The sequence below is a fragment of the Microtus pennsylvanicus genome, chromosome 18 (genome assembly GCF_037038515.1).
Source record: "Microtus pennsylvanicus isolate mMicPen1 chromosome 18, mMicPen1.hap1, whole genome shotgun sequence".
In the NCBI taxonomy this organism is placed as follows: domain Eukaryota; kingdom Metazoa; phylum Chordata; class Mammalia; order Rodentia; family Cricetidae; genus Microtus; species Microtus pennsylvanicus.
In genome coordinates, this window is record NC_134596.1 from 43,303,116 (window position 1) to 43,329,618 (window position 26,503).

A 26,503-nucleotide genomic window follows, 5' to 3' on the forward strand; every position below is an offset into this window, starting at 1 on the left:
TCTTTCATTGGCCTGAAGCTCACAAAATAGGGTAAGCTGTCTGAGCAGTAAACCCCAGGAACATTACGTATCCACAGTTTTGTGCTGGGATTCCACAACTGGAGTTTTATGTAGATTCTGGGGATTGCAAATCAAGCACCTTGTTAATTGAGCTTTCCCCTCAAATCCTAGGATGAAGTTTTAATTGGGATACAAAATAATCAGTTAGAAATGTGGTTTTTAAAAAGTGGATTTATTTTTTTTAAAAAAGGTGGGGGGGGGATAATCTGAAAACATTGACTTTGATCCTGAGTTCTAAGTGTTTTCCAAATCAGCTAGGGCTCCAAAAGACCAAGGTATTATTCCACCAAAACCCAAGTTGGTGAGCCAAAGAGTTTAAAACTTACAGCTAACAGATGAGGAGTTACTTACAGGAGCAAAGCAGCGACACCACAGAAAGTCTGACTGCAGCAAGGAAAGATTCCTTCTCTGTAGCCAGATAGATGGAAGTGCCTGCCCGTCAGTCGACCGTTCACACTCTCAGTACTCCAGTGTCTCCAGAGGCTACAGAAACACAAGTAACTGGGTCAGAATCACACACAGATGACAAGGAAATACTTCGAGGAGAGGCTGGAATCTCAGGTGAGAGTCTAATAACTCCCACTCCAGGTTAAATGCCCTTGTATAAAGAACCATCAGCAGGCCGGTGGTGGTAGGGTGTGTAACAAGGAAGCTCAGTAAGTCGTGGAAAGCAAGCCTGTAAGCAGCATTCCTGCCATGGCCTCTGTATACTGGTATATTTGTGTTAAAATGAATAAAGCTTGCCTGAAAATAAGCGGGCAAAGCAGCCACACTCCTCAGCTATACAGGACCGTGGTGGTGGTGGGGAAGCAAAACTTTAATCCCACTGCTCAGGAGGCAGAGGCAGGCAAGTCTCTGAGTTCAAGGCTATTCTGGGCTATACAAGATTGATCCAGAAACAGATATCAGTGTTTGGGAATCACACATGTTTAATCCCAGTACTGGAGAAGGGGAGACAGGAGCAATATGAAGAGCAGAGAGAGGAATATAAAGGGGGAGAGACAGGAACTCAGGAGTGTGGAGTCTGATAATTTGTGGAGACAGGATCATCACCTTGAGTCTGAAGACTTGGTCAAAGTTCTCTCTAGTGGTTGGCTGCTTTGTATTTCTGATCTTCAGCTTGGACCCCAATACCTGCCTCTGGGTTTTTATGATTCTGCTACACCTCTGCTTTGATTTCTGCTTCGAGATTCCTTCCTTGATTTCCTTACATGATGAACTAAAACTGGAAACTTAAATAAAGCCTTTCAATTTGATTTTGACCATAGTGATTACAATTTAAAACTAATACAGCATATTCCCAAGTGGGGGATAAACCAGACACCCTTAAATCTCATATATGGGCCATCCATAATCTTCAGCGTGACACATACCCTGCATTAAGAGCCCCAAACCACCATTAAGACCACTTGCTTTGAAGAATTTTTTTTTAATTTTAGAGATTTATTTTACGAAAAAGTTGCAAACATAAGACAGAATATTCCCAAATGCCCTGAACCTGGTTGATTCTTTTGTTACGATTTTGAGTGGATGTGTCACAATTGTTGAGCCAATCAAGGCATTCCTAATTACTAAATCCATGGTTTATTCAGATATCCTTATCTTTTACCATTACTCTTTACCATTGTCCATTAGTGTCTCCCACGAAGACACTAATTCATACAGCAGTGGTTCCCATGGCTTTTTGTAAGACATATATTTGTGTTGAGGAATCATTTATACTTCTAGGGTAAAATGAAACGTTAGTGTGTTGCATCCTTCCCTACTGTCTTTATCTCAATGGAGTCACCTTTGGGAAGAGCATGATGAGGCTTCCATGAGAAGTTCTTTTCTGAAGTACATCACCTCCATCAAGGTTGCAGAGAACATCAAGTTCTTCATGTTGTATATTGTTCATTTTATAAAAGCTCCCTCCAGAAATGGAAGCCTCACAGACATGGTGGCTGTCCTTGTGTTAATGTCGACCTACCACAGTGTCAACTGAGAGGGAAGCCTCTAATGAGAAACTGCCTACATCAGATGAAGAGGTTGGTCTTTGGACACATGTGTGTGTGGTTTCCCTGATTATTAATTCACAGAAGAGGTCCCGGTCCGCTGTAGGCAATACCATTCCTAGGGAGGAGGCTCTAGGTTAGATAAAAGTACCAGCGAAGCACGAGCCTATGGGCAAGCCAGAGAAGGGACTAGCTAATGTAAGACTTTAAGACAATCCTGAAGCCATTTCTGACTATTCTAAATCCTCTCAGCCTCCGTGCCATAGTGCTTCCCCTCCTCCCCTGGGAACTAAGGACCTTATAGCTACACACGCAGGTACTCAGTTCCTGAACAAGTACCCATATACGTGCGTTTTGATTCAGTCCCCTGGGAAACGGGGTCAAAATGACCTCTGACCTCACCTGATCTGGCAACAGCTCTCTAGTCAATTATTGGTAATAGCCCTTCTGAATGAGCCATTCACAACCCCCCTTGATTCTGCGGCCTTCTCCTTTAAAAGTAGCCTGTGCACACTATTCGAGGTCTCTCGGCTTCCTGAATGCTGAGGGACCCTGTCATGACAGAATTAATAAAATCCTCACGCCTTTGCTTCAGCTATGGTGTGAGAGGTGGTCTCTGGCGGCGACTCCTCCTCGGTGTTTGGACGCTGGAGTCCACTCTTCCTTCCAGGCTTCCTTCCTCCAGGTTCTTGCCTTGAGTTCCTGCCCCGATTTCCCCAGTGATGAACTGTGACTTGGAAGCCTGTGCCAAATAAACCCTTTCTTATCTAAGCTGATTTTGTGTTGGAGTGTTTTAGAACAACGCCAGAAACTGCTACTGTGGCCCACTCTGTTGGCAGACACAGGCAAAGGAAGGCACATTCCAGACTAGTCTGGGCGACATAACGAAACACTGAATCAAAAACTAAAACCCAAACCGTGGTGATAACCACGAAATGAAAGTGTAAATCCACTCTTAGGAATACAGGTCGCTGACCAACATTATTCTGCTGTGTCATGTTATGCCAATGCCTGTCTCTGATGTTCATTCTCTCCTCTCAGAGCCATCGAAGCCCTCCCGTCTCTTGGGCTTTCTCTAATACTGCTGCAGGTATGAAGTGAATTTATCTACCATGACTTCCTTTAAAGGAACCATGGAATTGATTTTTCATGTGTGTCGAGTGAGAGAGGAGGAAAGCCTCATTTGTATACATGGATAGCCGGCAATCCCAAGACCACATACTGAAAAGATGGCAACACTTGAGGTGTTCGCATATCAAGCATGACATGTTTTGTTCAAAAACCTGTGACTTTCTAATCAGTGACCTGGAGACTAGAAGGAAGTGGTGTTCTGTTCGACCAGTATGCTAGATTAAGCAAACCAGTTGAAAACAACAGATATAATTTAATAATTGAAAACGGGGAAACTCACACGACTGGGGTAAAGTTTCCCATGTCCAAAACAGGTCTGGAGAACACCATGCAAAGAGAGCCAAAGAGAGCAAACTCACCCAGATTCCCAGGTTTTCTTCCCTGGCCCCAAGCAGCCACACCCTAGATAAAAGTGATTGGCTGAGCTTCCCCATCAAGATATCAACTTCCTCTAAAGGGTGATGACAGAAAAAGTTAAATCAGTCTCTTATCCATTGAAAACATTCTTCATGCCTGAAGGTGACATAGATATTTTAGGAAAGAAAGAAAAGTAAGAGTCCCGAGAAAAAGCAGAAATACACAAATATAAACAATCAGAAATTCTTCAGGCTGAAGGAAAAGAATACCAGAAACAACAACATCCTTTTGTGCAAATAAAGACCATCAGAAGGCTTGAATGTCATCTTAATACCAAGTTCCCTATTTCCACTTTTTTTCCTTTAAAATACACACAGGGCCTGGCAGGATGGCCCAGCGCCTACAGATGTTTGCAGGGACCAAGATGGCCTGAGTTTGCCTCCCTGGTACACTGAAAAGGGAGAACTGACTCCTAAAATTTGCCCGCTACCTCCACGTGTATATTGTGACACACATGCATAAAAACATGTGCACAAAATGTAAAATATATGTGAATGTTTAAAAGAAAATTATGATATTTTAGGAATGTTTAACACATATGCACATGAATTAACTATAGTGTATTGTATAATAAAGAACACTAGAAAATGGCAAATGAATTTCTATTGTTAAAAAGTTTTACTACTGACATATGATCTCACCCTGTATCCCATACTGGACTGAACCTCACTATATGGCACGGCCTGGCCTCAATCTTATATGAAACCATCTTGATCCTGGGATTACAGGTGTGAGGCACCACACCTAACATCAAGATTTACTTTATGGAAAAAGGGGACAAAAAGCAATACTGGGTAGAATATAAAATACTAAGGACATATAATTTATAATCACTAAAACATATCAAGTTAAAAATAAGAATTGGAGAAACAAAATATGAGCAAATCACTTTTCATAAGGGATTTAAAGAATATGATACAGATCAAGACCTCGCTGGCCACAACCTGAAATAATTTAAGTAGAAACAAATAAAAAATACACCAGATCAATGAGACAAAAAGTAGGTTATTTTATATAATAAAGATAGACAAACCCCTATGCAACCTATTAAAGATGAGAATAAACATCCAAAGCAACACAATCAGAAATGAAAAGGGATACAGACACTACGGAAATCCACAGAATTCTTAGATCATACCAAAAAAACCAGTACTGCACAGAATTGTAAAACATAAATGAAATGGACACTTTTCTGGGTGGGTACCATTTACATCAATTAAATAATGCCTAGGTGAACAATTTCAATATGTATATACTCTTAAAGGAAAAAGAAGCTCCCGTAAAAAGCAAACAAAATATCCCAGGACAAATGGTGTTAATGAAGAATTCCATTACAACTTCCCTACTCTTCTAAGTGCTGCACATAATATAAACAGAAGGAACATTGCCAAAACTCTTTTTATGACTATGCAGTAAGATTGTCGCAAAAACAAAAAGAATCAACCGAGGAAGAGAATAAAAAACTAATCTCAATATTGAACATGAATGCAAAAATACTCTATCCCATCCTAGCTTGCCACCAAGGACTCCTATCCATCTGGAATGTGTTGATGTCCATCACCACAGTCTACTCCAGGGTGGAGTAGATATAAGAGACTCCAGAGCTGAGAAAACTAAGAGAAGACAGACCAAGAAAAAACCACAAGCACAGAGATAGCCGCAGCAAAGACCATACCAAGCAGGCAAGACTCTCCTAACAGGATTGGTACAAATGTGCATGCATTTATGTAAGAATACCTCCAACAATTTGAAAGACAGCATGATAGTATGAGAAGCCAGGGAATATACAACAGGAGAATTTGAACACCCTAATCCAGAGGTAGTACAAGAAATAGACTTTAAACATAAAATTATGAAAAATATAGGGACCATCAAAAAGAATGTAAAAAAACAACTTCAAACAAAAGGATGAGAAGAATAACAACAACTCTGAAGAAATGAGAAATCTATCAAAGAATCCCTGGGAAAGGAAACCAAGAAAAAGCAATCAAACTGGTAATGGAAAGATTTCAAGACTTGAAAACTGTAATGGAGGAAAAGGATTCAACAAAATTAGAGAATAAATCTTTCCCAACCTAAAAAATGATATTCCTATTAAGGTAAAAGAAGCATACAGAACACCAAATAGACTGAAACAGAAACCCTCACCGCATAATAATAAAAACACAAAAGATACAGTATTAAGAAAGAATATTAAGAGCAGCAAATACTTTATACTCACAGCAGGAATATATCATCAGGATGAAGTATCAATACCAAATATAAATTTCAGTAATATAAAAGCACCCACATCACTAGAAATAAATTTATGCCCGAAACCACAGTAAGAGTAGGAGACTGAAGCACTCCTCTCTCAATAATGGACAGACTGGGGTCACACAGAGGTCAGACTGGGGTCACACAGGTCAGACTGGGGTCACACAGGTCAGACTGGGGTCACACGGGGGTCAGACTGGGGTCACACACGGGTCAGACTGGGGTCACACAGGTCAGACTGGGGTCACACAGGTCAGACTGGGGTCACACAGGTCAGACTGGGGTACACAGGTCAGACTGGGGTCACACAGGTCAGACTGGGGTCACACGGGGGTCAGACTGGGGTCACACGGGGGTCAGACTGGGGTCACACACAGGTCAGACTGGGGTCACACAGGTCAGACTGGGGTCACACAGGTCAGACTTGGGTCACACAGAGGTCAGACTGGGGTCATACTGGGGTCAGACTGGGGTCACACAGGTCAGACTGGGGTCATACAGAGGTCAGACTGGGGTCACACAGAGGTCAGACTGGGGTCACACACAGGTCAGACCAGGGTCATACTGGGGTCGCGTAAAAGAAAATCAATTTAAGCACCAAAAGGAAGACCGAAGGACTGTTGGGGGATATCAGGAACAAAGCCCGTGTCTCACCCATACTAAACAAATACTCTACACTGAGTCACAGTCTCAGTACTCAAATGTTTCATCACGAGTTTACACATTTTAAAGGTGACTGCATTTGTCTGTGCTTCAAACTGTACAAACTTTTAGTCACTTTTCCAGGATCCCCTAATATTAAGTTGCTATACCTCAACATAAAACTGCTGCTTGACATCCAGAAATTTAGTGTTTATACAGTCCAAAAAACCTTACTTACTGTAACTTTCCCAATATTTTTATTATTGGAAAATTCTCTTCCATTTTGACATAGCTATTGATATAGTTTCAGTGCCTTTGTTAAAGATGCTACACATTTCAGACATAGACCTCGGGGAAATAGAGTTGGAACTGACCTGCAAGCCTCCTTCCCGAGGCCTAGCTCGAGTAGTACCTGAAGATGCTATGCAAGCTGCCAAAGGAAAAGAGAAATCAACATTCCTACCCAGCTATAAAACTTAGGAACCTTGGGGGCTGGAGAGATGGCTCAGTGGTTAGAGCATTGCCTGCTCTTCCAAAGGTCCTGAGTTCGAGTCCTACCAACCACATGTGGCTCAGAACCATCTGTAATGAGGTCTGGTGCCATCTGCTGGCCTGCAGACATGCACGCGGACAGAATATCGTATACATAATAAATAAATATAAAAATCAGAATAACGTATACATCATAAGTAAATATAAAAATCAGAATATTGTATCCATAATAAATCAATATAAAAATTAGAATATTGTGTATATAATACATAAATAATTAAATATAAAATTAGAATATTGTATACATAATAAATATATAAATAAATATTTAAAAAAAAAACTTAGGAACCTCAGTGATACCTTTCTGACAAGATACCCCCATGGTACAATAACAACACAAGGGCACTTTATCACGGGAATGACCAACATCTGTCTAATAGAACTTAAGGTCTACTCAATAGGAGGGAATGCACACCCAGTACTATAAACTTAGCCAATATCTATGGCTAGAGAGGTTCGAGACCCTAGGGGAGAACCAACAATTGCCAAAATCAATATACTTTCTAACAATACTCTAAATGCTTACTCTTATACCCAAAGATAAGCGTAACTCTCAACCCCTCCACAAGAAAACCCTTCTTTTGTAGTAGAGAACATTATAGAGATATACAACAGGTCCACATGGAGAGAATATGTGACCACAGGTGCTCAGCCCCAACTGGTTTTCCTACAATGTAACTCCTACTCCTAAGGCCCAGAAAAAACATGGAAGAGGAGGAAGATGGGAAGAACCAGATGACCCAGGACACTTGTTGCTAGTATCTTCTACACATGACAGAAAAACTGTACCTGTGAAATCTCAACAATACAGTTACCTAAACAAGACTTGCATAGTGATGCCACCAGTCGACATGCCAATGCGCATGAGGGAGATAAAACTTTAATTTTAATTTAATGTAATCAGAATTTTAATTTCATTTTGATGCAATTAGAACTTTAGTAATTTTTATTTAATGTAATTAGAATTTTAATTTGATTTTAATGCAATTAGAACTTTAATTTTAATTTAATTAGAATTTTTGATTTGATTTTATTGTAATTAGAACTTAAATTAAAATTCTCATTACAAAAGAAATCAAATGAAATTAAAATTCTAATTCCACTAAATAAAAATTAATTTAACGTAATTAGAATTTTTGATTTGATTTCATTGTCATTAGAACCTTGATTTAATTTTTATTTAACGTAATTAGAATTTAATTTGATTTGATCTTAATTCAATTAGAACTTTAAATTTCATTTAAATTTAATGTAATTAGAATTTTAATTTGACAAAGCCCCACCCCTCGATGGAGAGAAGAGCTAAGCACAACTCACTGTGGCTGACAGAGGGCGAATCAGTTTTTCCCAAGAACGAGCATCCAGATAGGTTATCCAATCCCAAGTGGTCAGCCCTTAACACGTGTACAGCAATATGGCTAGGATTAAAGCCATGGCTTTGACTGCTGGTTCCAGCCCATTCCTTAGCTTTATTCTGAGAGTCTTGCCTCATGGCAGAAGTACTGGCTGGAGTCATATTTATTGCCACAAATGTATGGTGTTTAAAGGTCTCTACCACCACCAAAAAGCATGCAGTCAGCTTTTCATCAATACCATTTAAGGTTTGCAGCTAAAGCTGAGTCAGAAAGCCTCTCTTTTTTTTTTTTGTCAAATATTTATTTATTTATTATGTATACAATATTCTGTCTGTGTGTATGCCTGCAGGCCACAAGAGGGCACCAGACCCCATTACAGATGGCTGTGAGCCACCTTGTGTTTGCTAGGACTCGAACTCAGGACCTTTGGAAGAGCAGGCAATGCTCTAACCACTGAGCCATCTCTCCAACCCCAGGAAGCTTGCCTCTAGCAAGCAGAGCCTACCTGAGAAAGTGCTGCTATCAGCTGTGTTTAACTCTATTCTTTTCTATCTAGAATAACTTCCCAAGCTCTTTAAGGCTTTAAAGTGGATTTAGTCAGCCCCACATTGGCACATCATTCTGTTGACTGAGGTTTGTGTCCTACCAGGTCACACATCTACTTAGTTCCAAGTAAACACATAGAGACCTACATTAATTATAAACGGACTGGCCTAGTAGTTCAGGATTCTTATTAACTCTTATAACTTATATTAGCCCATAAGACTTGTCTGTGTTAGCCATGTGGCTTGGTACCTTTCTTGACAAGGCAATCACATCTTGCTTGCTGTGTCTGGCTTCCTCTGTGTCTGGAGGAAGACTGCAGACTGAAACTTCCCTCTTCTCAGAATTCTTGTTGTTTCACCTCTACTTCCTGCCTGGTTGCCCTGCCTATACTTCCTGCCTGGTTACTGGTCAAACAGCATTTATTTAAAATACAAGTGACAGGGTCCAGACCATTGTCCCATGGCACAAACCACTAAACACTAATTGATAATTATTTCTGGATAACTTCCTGTTTAGCACACGACACCACTCAACTTATCCTTTTCCTTGGAAATTGACATCTTTCCTTCTAAAAAAATGAGGAGTACGAGAATTCTAAGATAGCTGGAAAAAATGGGAGGCCCTTACATCTTTCTTGCTAAAGGCTAATTCACACATATAGTCCTTGTGTAAATCTTCAAGGACCAATTCCAGGAGACCACGACATTCTGTTGTTGATATAACTGCAGCAGCAGGAGGAGCTGGACATGATCTACACCTCTAATCCTGCACACAAGTAGCTGGACATGCTGCAAGCCCCTAATGCTGCACACAAGGAGCTGGACATGCTGCAAGCCCCTAATCCTGCACATAAATAGCTGGACATGCTGCAAGCCTCTAATCCTGAACACAAGTAGCTGGACATGCTGCAAGCCCCTAATCCTGCACATAAATAGCTGGACATGCTGCATGCCTCTAATCCTGCACATAAATAGCTGGACATGCTGCAAGCCTCTAATCCTGAACACAAGTAGCTGGACATGCTGCAAGCCCCTAATCCTGCACATAAAGAGCTGGACATGCTGCAAGCCCCTAATCCTGCACACAAGTAGCTGGACATGCTGCAAGCCCCTAATCCTGCACACAAGTAGCTGGACATGCTGCAAGCCCCTAATCCTGCACACAAGGAGCTGGACATGCTGCATGCCTCTAATCCTGCACACAAGGAGCAGGACATGCTGCAAGCCTCTAATCCTGCACAAAAATAGCTGGACATGCTACAAGCCCCTAATCCTGAACACAAGGAGCTGGACATGCTGCAAGCCTCTAATCCTGCACACAAGGAGCTGGACATGCTCTACACCTCTAATCCTGCACACAAGGAGCCGGACATGCTGCAAGCCTCTAATCCTGAACACAAGGAGCTGGACATGCTGCAAGCCCCTAATCCTGCACATAAATAGCTGGACATGCTGCATGCCCCTAATCCTGCACATAAATAGCTGGACATGCTGCAAGCCCCTAATCCTGCACACAAGGAGCTGGACATGCTGCAAGCCCCTAATCCTGCACATAAATAGCTGGACATGCTGCAAGCCCCTAATCCTGCACATAAATAGCTGGACATGCTGCAAGCCTCTAATCCTGCACACAAGGAGCTGGACATGCTCTACACCTCTAATCCTGCACACAAGGAGCCGGACATGCTGCAAGCCTCTAATCCTGCACACAAGGAGCCGGACATGCTGCAAGCCTCTAATCCTGCACACAAGGAGCTGGACATGCTGCAAGCCTCTAATCCTGCACACAAGGAGCTGGACATGCTGCATGCCTCTAATCCTGAACACAAGGAGCTGGACATGCTGCAAGCCCCTAATCCTGCACATAAATAGCTGGACATGCTGCAAGCCTCTAATCCTGCACATAAATAGCTGGACATGCTGCAAGCCTCTAATCCTGCACACAAGGAGCTGGACATGCTGCAAGCCCCTAATCCTGAACACAAGGAGCTGGACATGCTGCAAGCCTCTAATCCTGCACATAAATAGCTGGACATGCTGCATGCCTCTAATCCTGCACATAAATAGCTGGACATGCTGCATGCCTCTAATCCTAGCATTTGGGAAGGCAGTGGAGTCCAAGCTCAAGCTTGGCCTGTTCTATACAGCAAGTTCCAGACCGTATAGGACATCAGCAAACACCAGCAAAGATAATTAACATGTAAACTCAAAGAAGGCAAGATGGCGAGCTGTGGGAAGCCACCTACCTGCTTTCCATTCAGGGTACACAGCCTCTTGACCACGCCTGAATCAAGTTTAATGGTTTATTGAGAAGGATCCGCATGGCCTTCCTAGGCTTCCCTCCACTTTGAATCACAGTCACTAACTTGGGGGTTTGATGAAGCCCTTGCTTTCTTTCACTTCGCTTTCGCAGAGGCTATGACCAAAGCTCGGGTTGTACCTCCCTGGATGTTCACAGACCAGTTTGGATTAACATTTTTGGTGTGATCAACATTACAAAATGGTTCATTGGAGGTGCAGAAGTAACTCTCTCCTAAAAAGCAAATAACAATTTTATTAGCACAATATCAGATCTCTGAGCATTGGCCATAGTAAGCCTGGATGCGTTATGTCTAAACAATGGCTTCTGGAAACCTGTAACTCCTAAACTTGTGGTCACAGAAAGGGGGTGCAGTCTAATACCCCTTTCCTTTAACATCCCCCCACCTCCCTTTCTTCCAAAGCACCTAGGTTGGTTTTCAGAAAATTACACATATAATGTGAAAAGCACTAGGCCCAGAAATGAAGAGTGAGACCTGGGTTTTATTTTACCCAAATGTCTCACCTTTGATAAGTCATTGCTCCACACTTTGATTCTCAGGATCGTTAGCTGCAGAATTAAATAAATCAAGTAACTAAATTACAAAGTACTTCATGATTCCAAATGCAAACTAATTTATTCTTCATAAAAGCTCATCCTAGCCAGCCATGGTGATATGGTAGAATCCTGTAATCGTAGCTACTTTGAAGGCTAAAGTGGAAAGATCTGAGTTCAAGGCCAGCTTGAACTCAGCCTGAACTGTTACTACAAAGAGAGAGGGATTGTACTGGGTATTAGGTAGCTCAAGCTTGCAGTCCTAGGAGCAGAGGTTAAGGTAGAAAGATTGGCACCAAGTTTAAGGATACTTTAGGCTATGCAAGGAGTTTAAGGCTCATCTAGGCTCCACAGTGAGACCCTGTCTCAGAAATAAACATAGATAGTTCATTCTGGTTGAAATAATTGAAACGAATATATTCATAAAAATTAAAATCCTTCTAATTTCATTCAAACAGCAATCACTACATCCTTACACGGTGGACTTATCATCTTCAGTTGTAGTATCATCCGTTCAACTACTGAAGCCCTGTGAAGTGAAAGGCTTGGCTCCTCAACGCAGCATACTGCTGGCACTGTTTTCTCTAGAGGAATATAAATTTAAAATAAAACTAAAACTTCAAGTGGAAAACTTTTTCTATATCTTCTTAAATGGGAGCAGATATTAAGCTAAAATGATACAGTCATTTCTCACAAAGCTTAATCAGGCTTTTGTTTAATTAAGAAGGGCACAGAGGCTATACTGCTTGCCTATCGTTTATCAATATATAAATTTTTTACATTCCAAAATTTCTATAATTCCTACTGAAAAGATGGTACTTTTCCAAGAAATATATAACTTACTCAATTATTTTGGTACTGACTTTTTGACACGGAAGGTTACATGCTAAGGTTTTCTCTGAGATATAATCACAAAGAACACATTATTTTATATACTTAGTACAAATAGATTCATTCTTGATATAGTAATTATATCAGATGAGTCATAAATGTTTTAACCAAAATAATGAAAAAGAAAGCCTGAGGATAAGCTAATAATGTCAATATTGACTATTATCAAAATGTTCTCCAGGACCTGATTAGTAGAGAACCTCAGAGATGCCCAAAGGCTCCTGCACAAAAAGTTATAAAATTAATAAAGCCATGCAATGCACATGTATTAGTGAGAAAAATATGATGGTGCTACCATTGAATTTTACAGAAAAAGTACAAGTCATATCAAAAAAATTCTTGCCATTTTTATTTTTGATGAAAACTTGATGAATGTTCTGACTCAAAATGTGTAATAGAAGACTATATAAAAATAACCTTAGCAAGAGAAGATAGTTGTTTCTTAAGACAGGGATATATTAAGTCAGTGGTAAAGTCTTCTTAAAGATAAAAAAAACAGATAAAAAGAAAATGCGCAGATTTTCTATGTCCATCTCCTTTGATCAACCAGACCTTGCGCAGCTGACAAACCACCCAGGACACACGCTTTTCAACTCCTGTTTTAATTTCCTTCTCTGCATGGGCTTGGAAGAACAGAAACAAGCAGAAGAGCAAGCCCTTCGTGTGATTGTGCAGTTAGAGGTGGTTAACTCCTTCCTTCCCTGTCTCCCCTTTCCCATCATAATGTTCCTACTAGAAACATGTAGAACAGTTCTATAATTTGGAAAGTTCTGAGTCAAGGTGTCCACAGAATAGAGCTTCACACTTCCATGGTGTGCATGTGCACATACAGTTTCCTGCACACTGAGCTTACAAGCTATTGGTTTCTCATCATTCTCTAGTTAGTAAAGAAGTTATATATATATATATATATATATATATATATATATATATTATAAATATTTATATATATAATTATATATATATTTATATTATAAATATTATATATATATTATAAATATTATATATTTATATATATAATAATTATATATATAATTATATATATAATTATATAATATATATTATAAATATTATATATATATATATATTATAAATTAGGTGATCTTGTTCCTTCAGCACATCCAAGCCTCACCCTGGTCCAGCTGAAACAGTCACTGGTAGACAGGTTATCAAAGCAAATGTAAGGTTTTTACTTTCCCTAGTTGCTTTGAAAACAAACCCTAGTTATCATCTAGGACATAGATGAGTGGTTCCCAACTTTCCTAATGCTGTGGCCCTTTAATATAGTTCCTCATGCTGTGTTGACTCCCAACCATAAAATTATTTTCATTGCTACTTCATAACTGATTTTGCTAGTGTTGAGTCATAAGTAAATTATTTGTGTTTTCCAGTGGTCGTAGACACTTAGACAACCCCTGAAAAAGAGTTGTCCAACTTCCAAAGGAATCACAACCCACTAGTCGAGAAATTCTGACCTAGACACTTCTTCTAACACCTTTGCCTTTCTAAAAATCTGTTCTTCCTGGGGCCCTCAGTTGCTTATGGGATGAGCGTGAGTATCTCCTCCTCCTTTTAAATTAAAAGCTTTGAAGTTTTCCACTATTGAGAGTGATGCTGGCTGTGGGAGAGCTACATATGATTTACAAAGTAGGAAATTCATACACCAGCAGTATTAGACTACTTGTGTAAGTCAATATCGTTCTCACGTTTGCTAAAATTTAATTATTTAGGTCACTAACTAATTTATAAATAATCCTGACATTCAAGTCAAAATCTGTGACATGAAATCTGGAGCCCATGGTTTTACTTCTTATGGTAGAAGGAGCAAGCAGACAACCTTATGAGAAAAACAAAACCTGATTAAGCCTGAAACACAGGCTCTTCACTTCTGGAGAAAATGACGGACATATTGATAGACATGCATTCATCACACTTAAACAAGGGAATGCAGAAGAAAACATGGAAAGGCACTTAATGCTTAATACTGGTAAATCTTAGGAATTTCAATGCTTTCCTAATTTCAAAATCTAAGGAAAATTTTCCCAAAAAGAATGCAACCGAGGAAAACCACATTCAGTTATATGTGCTCTTAGTGAAACCTAACGTGGGTGAGCTTCTGAGTGCATTGTATACTAAAGTGCTCATTTCCATCAGAAGATGAGTACCCCACATAGCTGCAAGAAAAATACAGAGTGGGAAAAAGTAAGACTGTTTTATTAGTTTACTGTGTAAAATGATTTAATTGGGTTTTCTAACCCAAACTGTGCACTGGCTAAAGTAAAAATTATGGGAATCATCAAGGTAACACAAAATCTCCTGCTCCAGCTGGGGTACTATGTGCACTGTACCTCTGTGTCAGGCCCAAGGAGCTTCCCTGTCACTTCCATCTGCGGTGGACACAAAATAAGGTGGGTGACCTCTATGACCACATTTTCTTTTTTTATATTTATTTATTTATTATGTATACAATGTTATGTCTGTGTGTATGCCTGCAGGCCAGAAGAGGGCACGAGACCTCATTACAGATGGTTGTGAGCCACCATGCGGTTGCCGGGACTCGAACTCAGGACCTTTGGAAGAGCAGGCAGTGCTCTAACCACTGAGCCATCTCTCCAGCCCCCTATGACCACATTTTCCACACATCTGAAAGCTAAGCACAGTTTTCTCTCCTGAAGATACATCCAACTGTTGGGTTTATGATGCTTTCCACCAGGAAAAGTGCAGAGAAGCTACGGTGGACGCAGATATGAAGAAAGGTATGTCTATATACTGAGGTTTCCACATATAGATAGAGGAGTGGGAGCATGATTAATAAAAACTCAGAGACAGGTATTAGGGTTCAACCTGAAGACCAGAAAAGGAAAGCAGTCAGTCACTGGCTCTGACCTTAACCTCAGTCCGAAAATAGTGATTCTGCCTCCAGGAAGTCTCAGAATGAGACTGTGACTGAGAGCTGTCTCCTCCCATTTTATAATCATCTCTAATTCTGGGATTAAGGGTATGCACCACGACTGTTTGGTTTCTATGGTAAACTAGTGTGGCTACTGGGATTAAAGGTGTGTGTCATTGTAACTACTGGGATTAAAGTATGTGTCATTTGCTGCATAGTCAGTAAGACTGGACAGTGTGGCTGTTTTACTTTTCCAAGCTTTATTTTTAAAAATACAAATAAAAAAAAATAAAAAAAAAAATAAAAAAAAATAAAAAAATAAAAATAAAAATACAAATAAAACGACACCACAGAAGTTTGTCTTAAGACCTAAAAAATTAGCTAAATGTGAAAACAGAAATTCTACTAATGAGGAGACCAAAAATAGTTCTCATGCACTAGTGTAAACTAAGAGATCCGTGGCCTGCCCTCAGTTCTCCACACCTGGTCAAGGGTAAGATATCCTTAGAGTTCACAATGGGAATTTTAATTTTGTGTTGGTTTTTATGATAAAATGTATGCATCACCCCATTGTGAAATACATCTAAATAACTACCTCTAAATGAAGCACAGCCACACAAACTCCCGCCAAAAGCTCTAACTCTTTAGGTGCAAGGTATGTAACTTGGACAGGAATTAGTTGGGAAAATAAGATAATACCTAATTTAAAGAGATGCTCACAGCAAGTTATGGGCAGAGAATATTCACTTACTAGGAATAGAAGTCAGTTAGCTATATAGCTGGCTCAGTGCATGGCATTCTGAAGGGCATTGCATCAATTCTGCACACCAACATAGCATTAAGCACTGAAGGGATCCGTGAATAGCAGTTAAGTTAGTACAAACATTGCCTGCAGCTTTATCCTGATAACTTACATGTTCACAGGTCGTGAAGGTTGGCCAGTTCTTTCACAGCCACTGTGCTTGGATAGCATTGCAGTATGGAACCTTTGCATATCATCTTTATATTTATAAATATCTTTAAATTGCAATGCAGTTAGCAATCTCTATCATTTGTATGCTAGATTTTCATGTAGATTGTTTTACCACTATTGGTGGTGGTGCTCTAGAGCAGTGGCTCTCCACCTTCTTAAAGCTGGGACCCTTTAATGTAGTTCCTTACGCTGTGGTGACCCCAAACCATATTTCACTGTGTACGGTTATTTTGTTTGTGTTTTAACAAACAGAGCTTGTCTGAAGATCGTAGTGCAAAGCTAAACCACTAGAACCCAGGGAGTGGGGGCTCACACCTTTAATCCCAGCACTAGGGAGGTAGATAGGACTAGACAGGACTATAAAGAGGGAGGAGTCAAGAGCACTGCAGTCTGAAGGTTTAGTGGAGACAGATACAGTCTGGAGATGCAGTCTGAGGACAGGATTGCCCCTCGGTTTGTGCACTGGTAGAAGTAAAAACTCTCTAGTGGCTGGCACTCTGCTTCTCTGATCTTCAGCATTAACACCCAGTATCTGACTCTCAGTTTTTATTATTAATAAGAATTAGAATTCATGCTACATCATTGCTACTTCATAACTACAATTTTGCTACTGTTAAGGATTGTGAAGAAAATATCTGATATGTGGGATATCTGAGATGTGTCCCCTGTGAAAGGGTCATTCAGCCCCAGGAGGTCATGACCCATGGGCTTTGAACCACAAGCTGTAATCTTGTAAAGCAGCCCTCTACCACTGAGCTACACTCACCTGCCGCACTTATTCTTATTTTCTTTCTTTTTTTTTTTTTTTGGTTTTTCGAGACACGGTTTCTCTGTGGCTTTGGAGCCTATCCTGGAACTAGCTTTGTAGACCAGGCTGGTCTTGAACTCACAGAGACTGCCTCTGCCTCCCGAGTGCTGGAATTAAAGGCGTGCGCCACCACCGCCCGGCTTTCTTTCTTTTTTTTTTTTTTTTTTTTTTTTTTGCCTGTCCTGGAACTTGCTCTGTAGACCAGGTTGGCCTCAAACTCACAGAGATCCACCTGCCTCTGCCTCCCAAGTGCTTGGATTAAAGGCATGCACTACCACTACCAGGCTCCTATTCTTATTTCCAGGGGCAAAATCATTCAGGTTTTGTAATCTCAGGGGATTATGCGGAACAACTTCTACTGTTCCACACAGTAGTACAATGATTACAGTTAACAAAAATTTAGTGAAATGTTTCCAAGTCAATAGCAGAGAGGATTTTGAAAGTTCCTGGCACAAACAAAAAAATATTGGAGGTGATAGACACACCAGTTACCGTGACATGATCATTAACACTGTGTACATGCATTGAGATAGCTCACAATACCCCATGCTATAACTCCTATGTAGCAAATAAAATCAAATATAGCCAAGAGTGGTCATATATATCTCAAACCCAATATTTGGGAGGCAGAAGAAGGTGTATCTTAGTTCCAGGTCAGCCAGAACTACAACAATGAGACTCTTGTCCAAATAAATAAACTGCAACTATAAGGCTAGTGGAAGGGTTTCAAACTGAAAGACGGTTGACGTCTGCAAACAAACTGGGGCAAAATGAGTATAGCATCCCATTAACAGGCTCATCCAAGCAGTGGTTCCCCAGCCTCTGGGGTCCTTCAATTCTCCTCTCCTGCATCCTTAATCTTCCATGGATATAACAGCACAGTTTAGCCCTAAGTTTAGGCAAGCAATAACGACAGTGACTTAGATTCAGCACTCACACAAGTAACAAAAGTTCAGAAAACAAGTGTCCGTCCAAAAATGAAAGACAGACAGACAGGCCTTCCAAGAATGAGACGACTTGAGGGAAATGGGTCATATCTGAAGGACAGATAAACAATAAGCAGGGCAGGCATGAGATGTAACTCTGATGTCAACGTGCCTGGGCACCTGGAAGAGGAGAAGGGAGTTAGGGGCTGGAGGAAGGAAGAGGAGGAAAAGGGGAAGAAGGGGAAAGAGGAGGAGGAGGAAGACATAGCCTTATGAATCTCCACATGGTCTATTCAGAGTCAAAAAAATAAAGTAGGCAAGGCATGGTGGTGTATGCCTTTAATCGCAGCACTTGGAGGTGGCAGTGGGTGTCAGGCATAATTTTGCTGGAAGATTCTGAAGACCATGACACAAGTATCTCTAGGAGCCAGGCTACTAAGTATTTAAGTGCACTATAAGATTCATTTGTAACTTCCCAGCTACTGACTTTGATCACTAAACTAAGGAGACACATATCCACTGAGCCACTTTTCAGGTTCTTTCACTCACACGGGCTTAATGAACATGCATAGAGCCAGCAATGCATTTTTAAGACTTTCTTCAGGTGAGGCAAAATACTGTTAAGAGATGAAGATGATGAGCAAGGAAATGGGGGAGGAGACTCTTGATGACTGAGAAACAATTTTATCATTATTTCAAAATTAATCTTAAATTTGTAAAAGATATTTTAAGGAAGAAAGAGCTCAATGAACTAAATTGCTCTAAATGTATATTCTGATATGCATATGAAAGTAATGTGGTCCTCTCAATGATGTTTTCTTCATTTTACTGGCACACCTACAGGTTTCTTACTCTCTTCTTTTAGTCTTTAAAACCAAATCTCACTTCAAAGTGTGATGTAGTCCCTTCTACTGCTAAATTATATAGAAGACAATTTTAATTATGTTGTCCTGTAGACAGAGCAAGGGTATCATTTGCTAAAAGTAATGGAGAAACTCGGGCACTTTGAGGACTCCTCAGAATAGCTACCTTACTTCCTTTGGAGGTGAATGGTAAAAGAGAAAGCATCAACTAAGGCCTGTTAAAAATCCGTAACCCTGGCATGCATGCTTCTTAGGTTTCATCAACTGTGACATGGAGAAAATGAATTTAGAATATAAGAATATAAGTGGTCCTTCTGAGTGATGCGTAGTTGTTGTGCCAGGACTACTAATTTCTAATAGGCCTCTGCTGTCGCTTCCCCTGACCCTAGTTATCCTCTTCAGGGAGAAGGCAGGTGAGATTCATCTTGATTCACCCTGCTGTCGACCAAATGTGGAAAATTCTTTAAACACAGCTACTTTTCCATTTTGTCTACACACTGAAATCATCTGAGGAACATCCAAAACTTTAAACGCTCAAGTCACACCCCAACCATGCACATCATAATATCTAAGGGGTGGGTGGGGCCAGTCACCTATACTTTTCAAAGTGTCCAATATGGTCCAAGATGAAGCCAAGATTGATACCTGCTATGCTGGATCGCCCCTCTTGATTTCGAGTGATTTTTGCCGTAAGTGAAATCAGAAAAGCCAACCTGGAGCAAGTCAGAACCACAGCCATGCTCAGAAGGTACAGTGGGATCCCAAACACGGGGACAGCACAAGTGCTGCGCTGAGCTCCACCAAGGGTTACCCCGCGCCTCACTGGAGGACCATCTTTCAAACAGCTTGCCCTTCCAGCAAAAATAAGTCGGCTAATTTTAAAGGTACCATTGTCTGTGACTGGTATTGCTTTACGTACATCCCTGCAAACAAAGCATTTTGTAGGGCAACAGGATAAAGTTTATCAAGAACTGGACTCCACAAGCTCAAATCCATGCTCGACCGCAGACAGAGATGGATGGACTTAAGCAAAGAAATATTTATCTGTGCAAGAACGTATTACTTTGCCTTGGAATTGGAATTCGATAACGATTGGCATTACTGATAAAGCTCATAATGATTTTTAACATGAATAGAAAATTATTCAACCTCATCGTTTGGGCAATGCTGCTTCTCGGTCTCTCATTGAGCACTTGTGTGAGGATATAGGACTTGCTTTTCCTAATCGTATCCTGATTCAGATTCTTCTACCATTGCACACATTTATGATGATGCATTGACAGGATAATATGGAAAATGAGACCCTAACGGATTCACACAAGGGATTAATCATACCTCTGTTGGTATGCTTATTGCAATCATTCTTATGCCTTTCTATTTCTGATGATGTATCAGTTTGTTTCAAATGCGGAAAATTCATACTTTTACTATTACTATACATATTAATAGTTTCACTATTATTGACTTATTAATAATTAATTATTAATAATTAATTTATTATTAATTATTTACTATTAATATACATATTAATAATTTTACTATGCATATTAATACTCCTTTTACCACAAATAAAAATCAAAAAAAAAGGAAAATAATGAATGCACCAAACTACCTTAGAGTGCAGGCTACTCGTGGTATAAATGAGACAAAGTCGGGAAACGGTTGCATGAGAAAACAAGCAAACTCTGCCTATTTCTCACATGTTCTCTCAGAATCTATACCATGGATAAAGAATTTGTTTTTGAGCGCAGTTGCTCACACTGTACCAGTTAAAAAGGAGTGCTTTGCTTCTGTATACTTTTTGCATTGTATCTTTGTACTTATTTTCACTTTTATTACTGATTAATTGAGGTATTGTTTCTAGGAAGGAGAAGCAAGAGTACACACGTACATGAGTACAGAGGTTTCAGAGTTGAGGTATCACTTTTTAGTATGTATAAAACGGCATAGTAAATAAATCTTATTGTGCAGTTGTTCATACTATGCATCACTGTGTACTGATTTACAAGACAACCATACCAAGGGACCACAATGCAGTAGATGTTGAAAGGTGGTACCAGAACAGGGACCATAAAGAGTAAAAGTTAGGAAGGGATTTAAATTATAAACCAGATAAGTAATCTTCATTACAGGGTAATGGGACAAGCCAAATCCTCTCTGTACCTTGCTAATCCTAAAGCATTCAATAAAAACTCATAGGGTTCACATTTCTCTTTCTGATTTAGAAATGTGTGTGGAAATAATGAAGCCTTAAAATTCTTTGGTATCCAGAAGGCACCTAAGATATAGATACTTGGTAAAGAATTAAAGCTAATGTTGAAAAAGCTCTGAGATAGGGTGAGAAAGTACTTGTCTGTTTCTGGTCTTATATAGGGTTTATGAGCTTTACTATTTTCAAAGAAAAGCAAATGAAAATAACTAGCCACTGTGTCAAGAGAAAGTAGTGCCAGCTGCACAAGTAACGACCATGTATAAAAAATTCAAATATTTGGCTCTTTGTCAATGGGAGTACATGACATGTAACTCCAGCATACAGAGGCTGGGAGGAAAGCTGCTATGCATCAGTTGCCTCCCTGGGCTAAATAACAAAACAACAATAAAACAATTCCATTCAGGATAGCAAGGGCAGACCTAAAAATTTCAAGTCCTTTGCAGTAATAAAAGTACATTTGAGGTACCATTTTTGTTCCAATTTTCTTCTCCATTGTTGTGATTAAACTCTATCCAAAAGCAACTTAGATAATGAGATTTATCTGGTTGATATCCCTAGATCACAGTCCATCCTTGTGGGAGCTTAGGGTGGAAACTCAAGCTAATAAATGAAGACAATACATGGGGAAACATTGCTTCCTACCTTTCTCGTTTGTCTAAGCTAGTTCTCTTCTGCAGGTCCACTTGCTTAGAGATATTGTCAACTCAGTGGAAGAGCCTTCCCACACTTTAAATCAATACAATTTCTCTCAGATGCAGCAATTAGATGTTCTCATCTATGCACACCCTCAACTGATGCTTCTTCAGATAACCCTAGGCAATGTCATGTGGACAGGTGAGGCTAATTAGGAAAAAGGCAATAATATACAAGGAGGTTTTAAAGATCGAAAGTAAATGTATTAATCACATCCAATCACTTAAACAGCCAAAGCCCAAACAGCAACTGGAAAACACAGAAATGTCAGGGAATGGAAAGAGGAAGGCCTCTAAGAACAATAAATAAAAAAAACTAAAACCAACTCTCCACAGAAACTTCTCAAACCAACGAAAACATAAGGAACTTTTAACATGAAATTTTCTAGATACAAAATTGTTGAAGGCCGATCATTTTCCAGAGGAACAATCAGATGATAATAAAACTAACAATATAGATTGCAGCACTCAAAAAATGAGACATAAAGACATAGCCTACAAATATAGACTATAATTTCTTAAACAGAAATGGCAGGATTCTAATCAAAATCAAACTACCAGAAATCAATGACGATAACTCATCCAGTACACCACATTCTTTGGAGAGATTCACTTGAAGCCTTCTGAGGTTTTAATTTTGTAGAAGATATTGTGACTACTAAAAGGATATCATTCAGCCAGGCAATGGTGGCGCACGCCTTTAATCCCTGCACTCGCAGAGGCAGGTGGTTCTCTGTGAGTTTGAGACCAGTCTGGTCTACAGAGCTAGTTCCAGGACAGGCTCCAAAGCCAGAGAAGCCCTGTCTCGAAAAACCAAAAAATAAAAAAGAAAAAGAAAAAAAAATAAAAGGATATCATTCTATTATGATAAAGAATAGGATGTCTGTTAGGGTCACTTAGACAACATTTTGCTTACTATTGTTATGTCCAGGTGGCATGCAATTATTGAGGAGGGGGCAGACCACTAAAATCTATTAAACCAGAAGCAAAGTTGATTCCAGAAAAAAAGGAAAAAACCTCCATGGGGCACACAAAGCTTATCAGTTATATCTGATCACCACCTGAGATTGGATTTCTATATCAGTGGTGATGGGAGATTTACAAACTACCCTATTTATAGCAAGAAGCAAGCATTATGCATGAACAAAAGAATTTTTATAACCTTGAGGTAAAGCTCAGGTACTAATTGCTTTGTTTGTTGTTACCATTTCCAATAACAGGGGTTTTCAGTGAAACTAGGGTTTGCATTTAGCCTATTGTTTCTGTCTGCCACTTTCTGGTGTTCTTTATTGAAGTTCTGTAATCCCTTGATACTGACAGTTTTGCATGTCAAGACAGGGTATGGGACAATGCACAATAAAAAAGTCATGTACATCCCTTAATTTAAAAGTTAACTCAGCATTTCTAAAAACTGAAAAATGCAGCTGTTCTAGAATTATTATACTTTCATGGCACACAGGTTGTGAGCCTATAATGGCCCCTTGAGCACCATGTTAGAGGTCTTTGACTGAGAAGTGGGTCTTTTGGCTGGTTGTAAATCATGGTTGTCTCATTTGTTATAGGAATGTACCTTAATGGCTTATTAATCTTGGTGAACAAACATTTGCATCTCATGATACTAATATCTAACAGGCATGGTTAGCATACTACTTATCTTTGGGGAATTTGGGATGCACCCCTCCCTTACTTAAATTCTACTGTGTGACTTAATGTCTCCTAAGAACTGGTAAATCCTTATACCATTAATGCTACTATCAATTATGCTCTACTTCAATTTAGCAGTGGAGTGCTACTCTACACAGGAGAAACCGTTTACAAGCTCCACAAAATTAACTACAAATGGATCCTAAACATAAATGTTAAAAGTGAAGAACTTCTGAAGATACTGTGGTCTCCGAGTTTGGAAAATATGGTGATATCTCTCCACATGCGGCAAAATAAGCACTACAGCCACCACCATTTGCAGCTGCCAATGCTCTGCTCAGTGCAGACAGAGCCCAGGCAGTGAAGTTATTCAGAGACTGCCATGGAGAGTTGCAAGGATCACTTAGGACTACTTACTTAGGATAAGGCAGGAACACACTAAACTCTTTGTCCACTGGCTCCCAACCAATCAGGGGAGGACTGTACAGATCAGCCGCACTCCTCAGCAGGTGGACAGTGGCCCCTGACCTGCCAAGCACAGCCACTGCAAACTCCCAGCACTCGGGAGCCAGAGGCAGGCGGATCTGAGTTCGAGTCCAGCCTGGTCTACAAGAGCTACTTCCAGGACAGGATCCAAAACCACAGGGAAACCTTGTCTCAAAAAACCAAAAATAAAAATAAAAATAAAAATAAAAACCGTGGGAAGAGCAGCCATGTGCATGAAGCCCAGCCACTTCTCCCCCCTGGGGACATTGGCCCCTTACTCACCTTGGCCCATCTGTGGAGAGCAACCCCTCATTCACCATGGTACAGCTGACAAACTCTCTCCCCACAAGGGAACCCAAGACACAGTGCACAAGAGAGACTGTGATTTCTTCAGGAAGCGATAAACCGGGAGTCCTTGCTCCCTGAAGAACCCATCCATTTGACTGGTGGAGGCTCTGATTGGTTAGTGAGGTCTGAGTGTCAGAATCAGGTGAGCAGAAGGTCCCAGCAATGGCTGCTAATCAGACCTATCCCAGATTGACTGTAGAACTAAGTCAAATTCAACAGCAAGTCTCTTGCTAATGTAAATCAATGGGTTGGGTTTTAAAAGGAAGTATACAAATTCAGAAAGGGGCTAATCAGACAATGTTGCACAAGAGAAACATTGGGTAAACCAAGAACATTTTAAACAAAGTCCACAGTGGTGTTGGAACTGATAACCATAGTTTTCACCCTTCTGTGAAAAGTCTTGGGTTCTGAGGACCCAGACCAGCAATGGAAGAGGTTGCTCAGCTTCCATGTAAAATGTTAGTCACTGAGTGCTGTAATCTAACACATGGAGTTGCATTCAATTGTCTGTTTCTCAAACATCTCAGCTGACTTAACTTTATCAATCAGGATTGTACATATCTGCATAGATCTGCTCATTGGAAACTGAATACTCAGTCGTTCAAGCTCCCCTCCCTAAATTGCACACCCACGAATTCTGTCTGTCTTCACTCACATGGAAGGAATTAATACATGCAGGGAAATTATAGAGAAAGTCACTCATCATGCCCCATCAGTCAGTCCTTCTTTAAAATGGAGACCCCTGCAGCTCACTGCCTTCAAGTTCAGTCTGTGACCTGGCTATTATCTCTTCTCAGAGCAGTGTTCCTCCTCTTCTGGTCTGAATGGAGAAGCCAGGCTCCATAAACAAATCCTTTCTCTGTTCTGCAATGGACAGTCCACTATGTACTCAAACTGGCAATTTCAGAATGTTGTGGTGCTGCAGACATGCAATCCAAGGTTTAGAGTGTTTAGGCAAGAAGACAAGAAGGGCAATGCCTTGTGGGGCTACAGACAGGGTTCAAATAGACTTCAATCAACATAGGAGACCTTGACTCAAAATTTCTTTTCATAAAGACTAGAAATGCCAATGTTCTAGAATTAATATACCTTTATGGCACAACAGGACTTAATGGGGTTGTGACACTGGCATGGTCTCTTGAGCAGCATTAAAAGGATGGTTTTTTAATGGAGGAATGGGTGTTTCTGCTGTTTGTAAAACAGGGCTGTCGCCTTTGTTTTGGGAATGCAGCTGGTTAATCCTAGGGAACAAACATTTATGTCTTATACTAATCTCTAACGTGCAGTTAGCATACCATTAACCTTTGGAGGATTTGGGATGCAACTCTCCCTTATATAAATTCTACTTTGTGACGTAATATTTTCTAAGAATTTATACCATCGATCCTAGTCTTATCACAGTAACAGTGGAGTGCTACTCTATAAAGGAACTACTGTTTACAAGCTCCACAGAATTAACTACAGATGGATAGTAAACCTAAATGTTAAATGTTCAAAGTACAAAACTTCTGGAAGATGCTAGAGGGACCAGGGCTCTCCGACCTTGGCAAATCTGTGTTACACGGGGCTGATTTCATAAAGGATATTTCAAAGCACAGTCCCGCTCCCTGTGCTCTGCACAGATGCAGTCAGGAGAGTGCCAGTCGGCCCAAGAGATACAAAGAACATGCAGGACCACTCAGATCATGCTGGAGCACACTGGCTGATGCAGGACCAGGCAAGAATATAAAGAAATCTGCATCTGATCACTAACTACCACATAGCCAGGGGAAGATGAACCACACTGGCTCTTGTAGCTCAGCACCAGAGAATTTATACATAAAAATCGTAAGATTATTCAGGAATTCCATGGGTACGATTCAGATAAAACTCTGACAATTACTGCCCTAAGCTTCACTGAGCTCAAGAGTATATTGCTGAGCTTCAAGACCTGACAGCCAGCCATCCAGAACTGTAAAATGTGT

At 40.2% G+C, this 26,503-nt stretch overlaps 1 long non-coding RNA gene across 10 annotated transcripts in view; it reads right to left on the reverse strand.

The window, feature by feature from the left end:
• The window catches only part of LOC142837716 (uncharacterized), a 195,959-nt gene that overhangs the window by 42,766 nt on the left and 126,690 nt on the right, over positions 1–26,503 (reverse strand). For 9 of the 10 annotated variants that reach the window (XR_012908323.1, XR_012908321.1, XR_012908320.1 and 6 more), the window contains 2 exons: positions 11,199–11,485; positions 412–543 (listed from right to left, as the gene is read on the reverse strand). This is a non-coding gene — a long non-coding RNA (uncharacterized LOC142837716). Of the gene's footprint in view, positions 1–411; positions 544–11,198; positions 11,486–11,776; positions 11,822–26,503 lie in introns of all 10 variants that reach the window. The other variant, XR_012908322.1, reaches the window with a different exon arrangement.